The sequence below is a fragment of the Mirounga leonina genome, unplaced genomic scaffold (assembly GCF_011800145.1).
Source record: "Mirounga leonina isolate KUSES-001 unplaced genomic scaffold, KU_Mleo_1.0 Mir_376, whole genome shotgun sequence".
In the NCBI taxonomy this organism is placed as follows: Eukaryota; Metazoa; Chordata; class Mammalia; order Carnivora; family Phocidae; genus Mirounga; species Mirounga leonina.
The window spans coordinates 2,745,417-2,751,115 of NW_023270718.1; the positions used below are offsets into that span (position 1 = coordinate 2,745,417).

The window sequence follows — 5,699 nt, forward strand, 5'->3', positions numbered from 1 at the left end:
GGGGTAAATGCAATATAAAGCAAAGCAAGCCAAACCACATTAATATTTAAATGAAGTATAATTCAAAGCTATAATTTTCCAATGGGGCAAAAGAAGCTCTTCGGTTTGCTGAGTCCAATTCCTGAATAAGATCTACCAACACTAACAAGTTCCTAATCTGAAAGTGTTTATAAAAACAAAAACCGATTCCCCTTTACAATTAGATAAAAAAAAAAAAAAAAAAGTGTACCAAGACTTTTAAAAAACTCTGCCTAAAAAATGATTGGGTCATTAAAAAGGATATAGGCACAGGAACATTATTCGCCTGGGTTGGAGAGAGAACACTGTAAGGGGACAGGCTTTGGGTCAAAAAAAAAAAAAATGAATCTTGAGTGCTCGCTTCGGCAGCACCTATATTAAATTGGAATGATACAGAGATTAGCATGGCCCTGCACGTGAGGATGACATACACATTCATGAAGCATTCCATGTTTTTTTTTTTTAAAGATTTTATTTATTTATTTGACAGAGAGAGACACAGTGAGAGAGGGAACACAAGCAGGGGGAGTGGGAGAGGGAGAAGCAGGCTTCCCGCGGAGCAGGGAGCCCGATGCGGGGCTCGATCCCAGGACCCTGAGATCATGACCTGAGCCGAAGGCAGACGCTTAACGACTGAGCCACCCAGGCGCCCCATCATTCCATATTTTTTAAATTAATTTTGAAATAAACTTAGAGTTTCAAAGACAGAGTTTCCATATACCCTTCACTCCACCTCCCCTAATATGATCCTCTTGCATAACCGGAGTACAATGATTGGAACGGGGAAATTAACATTGATGTAATACTGTTAAATAAACTCTAAGCCTTATTCAGATTTAATGAGGTTTTCCACTTGTATCCCTTTTATGTCCCAGGATCCAATATGCTGCACTTCTTATTACGTGTCCTTGGTCTCCTCCAAACTGTCAGCATCTCAGACTTTCCTGTCTCCTGTGACTGACATTTTGAAGAGTAGGTAAGTCACCTGTTCTTTTATAGAGTGGCTTTCAGTGTGGGGACTGAGATTCTGAATTTTTGGTGAGGAGATCCTGAAATTCATGGTGTGTCTTCTCCTGTGCATCATATCAAAGGGCTTGTGATGTTGCTGTTAGGTGTAATCACTATTTAGGTGTTTCATGTCCAGGTTCCTTCCCTGTAAAGTTATTCGCTTTTCCATCACCGGGTAAGTTGCATTATGCCTGTTAAGTCAATTACATTACTTAGATTCTTCAGCTGGTGTGATGGTTATTTTTATGTCAACTTGACTGAGTCCAGGAACGCCAGAGTCTGGTTAAACATTATTTCCGGTGTGTCTGGGAGGGTGTTTCTGGAAGAGATTAGCGTTTGAATAGGTAGACTGAGTGAAGCGGATGGCCCTCCTCAAGGAATAGATTTCTCTGCCCTTACATTTATGATCAAGGACTGGGCAATGCTGCAGATTGCAGAATTGCCTGGGAGCAGCCAAATGACCTCGGGGATTCTCTCAGGAAGCAGATCCTGCCCACCCTGCAGTAAGCAGTGGTAAAGGAAAGGAGCTCTTCCAGCTGGTGGCTGAGCTTCAGCTTGGGGTTTGACAGCTCCTTCATTCCAAGCAGCATTGAGAACAAAGACAAAACCCCATCCCTTGTGGAGTAGACTGGCACATGAAGCCCCATGACAGCAGGAGTTTTATTCCACTGGAGCCAGCTACAGAGGTACAAATCCTAACGGCCCCCTGAATAAGTACTTTGAAGTATTACGCATATCGTTGGACACCTGATCCGTGAACTGTGGTCAGGTAGGATGGGGTGGGTGGGAGGAACTGGGGCTCAGCCATCCTCTCTCTCCTTCTCTGCTCTATACTTAGGGGGACTGATGCCTATAGACTGTTTCCCAGGCTCCAGTGTCAGCTGGCTTTGGGCTTGATTCAGCCTGAGGGGTGGGGTGGGGTGGGGGGACATGGGCAGGAGATTGGACGAGGAGAAGAGAGACCAGGGTATTGTGGGGCATCCCAAGGGGATGGGAGCTGATAGGGTCAGTGGTGAAAGAATTCACCTGAGGCAGAACAAAGGAGATAGAAGTGTATTGAATACACCACAAGGGAGCAGTGGGCAGGACAGCAAAGGAGAGACTGGGTGCCACGAGGCGGTGGTGGCGAGGGGCTATAGTTGTAGGGAGGAGTGAGGGAGTTTGGGGACGTAAGGAATTTTCCCTTTTTTGGTAATCTTAGGGACTGTACCTGGTTGTAATTGGTCAGTTAGGGCCTATGGCTTAATGAGCCTGTGTGCATCAGCTTGGTGGTCGCTGTGGGCCCTTTTGGCTTGCTCAGGTTTCCGTTGCTCAAGCCTATTGCCTAAAAGCAGCCTCCACAGGTATCTCTTTCCCCCGTCCCCCTGCCTTAGCCAGACCTGTGGCAGCAGCTGCATCTCCCCCTCCCCAGCCCCAGCCTTAGCCCCAGCCTTAGCCCCCCGACCCAGTCAGACCTGCCTATTGCAGTTTTCATTGGCGACTCCTTCCCTGGGCTCTGAGAGCCCCACCTCTTGCCTTTTCTTTCCAGTAAAGGGATGGGCATCGTTACCCTCTGCCACTGATCTGGGTCACCAGACCATGCCCTGCTTGACTCTCAGCTCCTCCATCCCCTGTTTAGCCAGTTCTCTGTATTAAATTCCTCTGTCATAAATACTTGAAGTGATTCCTCTTTTCCTGGAGAGACCCTGACCGAAACAGATCTCTGTAGAAAGCCATAGATTCGTGAAACTGGCAGGTGTGGTGACAGAATTAAGAATGACATATATTTTAGAGAATGGAGTCAAGGTAAATATTACCATTTTGTTAAGAAGCTTACCGGTCACCATAAGCCAGAGATGAAAACCAGCATTACAGGGTCTCATTTACATACCCTTAACAAGGGAGAGGCTAAGAAACTCAACAACATCAAAAGTTACTTAGAGAACACGAGAGAACAGACAGGGATCTGTCAGACTGTGCCTCAGGACTCCTGGTCTTAGGGATACTGGAGACCTTGGGATAGGAATGTAGATAAAAATCAGCTGCTAATGTGAAGGAGAATTGAGAAGAAGGAAGAGCATCACGGTGCCATATTTAAAAGAAAAAAGATTTTATTTATTTATTTGAGAGAGAGAGAGAGCACGCACAAGCAGGGGGAGGGCAGAGGGAGGGGGAGAAGCAGACTCCCCACCGAGAGCAGAGCCCAGCTTCACTGGACACGATCCCGCAACCCCAAGATCATGACCTGAGCCGAAGTCAGACGCTTAACCCACTGATCCACCCAGGTGCCCCTACAGTGCCGTGTTTAGCACTTGTTGGCATACGGGGTGGAATTGTGGCTAGACTAGGAACACCCAAATGAAGGCAATAGTGTGGCATGATGGCTTGGAGCTCTTCGGTGGGAAATATTGGGGAGCTCTTTGAATGCCTGAATTAAGCTACTGCAAGGACTTCTGGCAAAAAGTCAGTCTTTTATGTGGGACAGATTTTATTTTGTGGCAGACACACACCTTTTGCAATGGTTATCGGGGCAACTTTGGAAGAAGCTTATCTGGGTTTAGCTTAATTTTAACCAACAGCAACCTCTTGTTAACATGTTGAGAGCAAAGGGGGAAAGGCACAGAGGCAGGGATTTCTTGTTGAATCTCTTGCTGGTTAGCAATCACCGCTATATAATGCTTAGATTCGGGTGCCTCTGTCAGGGCTTCTGGAAGAAAATATTTTCATTCCCGAAAGAACCTTATCTTGTATATAATACATGGCAGCCCTGTTTTGCAAAGATCTGTACTCAACAGGCTGAGAGAAATACATGCTGCTCTGAGATTGATACCAAGATAGGGGCAAACAGAGGGGAAAAGATAAGACAGAACAATTCTGTTGGAGGAACCTTCGAGGCAAGCATCATGTCTATGAAGCATCTGACTTGGGTACCATCTACTGTGCGGAGGATGGAGGGACACCAGAAGACGTTTCCTTTCCCTCCTTGTCCTGATCTGCATTAGCAAGATTTGTAGGTTTTGATCTTTCACAAATCCCGTTCTTCCCGATTTATGGTTTCTCCACCTTCTTTGGGGGATTTCAGATTTGACAGTTTTAACCTTAGGTGTTTGGGCTCATTCTGTCATTCTGTCTTCTTCCCTGGGTGGGCAGTGGAAGCTGTCGCAGGTCAGCCACCTTGACTGTGAGGTTTTATAACTTGACGCCTGACCAAATGAAGGAGGGTGATTCCCCATCCTGTAAAGTGGTCATTTGCCCCAGTGAAGCTACTTCTGCTTCAGCAAAGAACACTGTGTGACTGTTGTCACTTGATAATGTTTAAATGATATAAGAGGGTGATGGTGGCCAGCCAGTGAAATCAAGGATAGCTTTGATTTTTATTTATTTAAGTAATCTCTAGACCCAATGTGGGGCTCGAACTCACAACTCTGAGATCAAGAGTCACATGCTTTTCTGACTGAGCCAGCCAGGTGCCCCCTAGGACAGCTTTGATTTTTTTTTTAAAGATTTAATTAATTAATTAATTGAGAGAGAGAGAGAAGGGGGAGGGCCAGAGAGAGAGAGAGAGAGAATCTCAAGCAGACTCTGCACTGAGTGCTGACCCTGATGTGAGGCTCGATCTCAAGACCCTGAGATCATGACCTGAGCCGAAATCAAGAGTCGGACGCTTAACTGATTGAGCCACCCAGGCGCCCCTGGATATCTTTGATTTTTAATCTGAAAGTTTATACTTGCCAATTGGGTTTATAAGGAGGTTGTTGGAAATAGATACATACATACATACATACATACATACACATCATACTTAACATATCTATACTGAAAGTTGATCTTTACATTTTTCCCTATGCCTCTTATCTTGGGCTTGGATGAGCACTTCACAGTCTCCTAGAATCAAATAGGAGTTTCACTGAATTTGAGAGACTTATGTCCTTTATTTCTAATTTTTAAATAATTTTGGAAATGAGAAAAGAGAAAAGCCCTCTCCCCTCCCCTCCAACATCCAGGAGCTGACCTGGCACCCCCAGCCAGGCCTTGGTGTTTTTTTTTTTAAGATTGTATTTATTTATTTGAGAGAGAGGAAGAGAGTACAAGAGGGTGGGGGAGGAGGGGAGGGGCAGAGGAAGAGAAAGAAGCAGACTCCCTGCTGAGCGGACCTATATGGGGCTCGATCCCAGTACCCGGGGATCATGACCTGAGCTGAAGGCATGAACTTAGCCCACGGAGCCACCCAGGTGCCCCAAGCCAGTGACTTTTAAGGAAGCCCTTCCTCAGGAAGCTCTTTGTCTGGGATCTATTTCCCTACCCCTGAGTCATACATAGGCTCTAGTTTGGGTCGTCGTCTGGATATAGGTTCTAAAAGCGAGTCAGCTCCCAGGAGAGGCAGTCACAGTCTAAGGATATTTCTCCCTATATTTCTATTTTGTTTCGTACTCATTTTTGTTATACTTGGTCTTATAAAAATGTGGGAAAGGTAGGTCTCAGCACTCCGATCTTCCTGGAAACTTTCCTCACATTGTGATTTAGCTTACTTGTGTATTTCTGTAGAATTTCTCTCTCTCTTTTTTTTTTTTTTAGTAAGGGAAAGGAAGAACCAGATACTCAGAACCCACTTGGGTGGGGTTGCTTGCAGACTAGCCAATAGGGCTCCCTCTGGTCCTTCCTGGTGTTGTTCCACTCTTCACCAGAGTGAGGCG

At 45.6% G+C, this 5,699-nt stretch overlaps 1 non-coding gene across 1 annotated transcript; it reads left to right on the top strand.

Moving 5' to 3' along the window:
- The first annotated feature begins 371 nt into the window (after nt 1–371).
- LOC117998391 lies at nt 372–475 on the top strand. Its single transcript, XR_004675983.1, has one exon. It is a non-coding gene; the product is annotated as a U6 spliceosomal RNA (small nuclear RNA).
- The last annotated feature ends 5,224 nt before the right edge of the window (nt 476–5,699 follow it).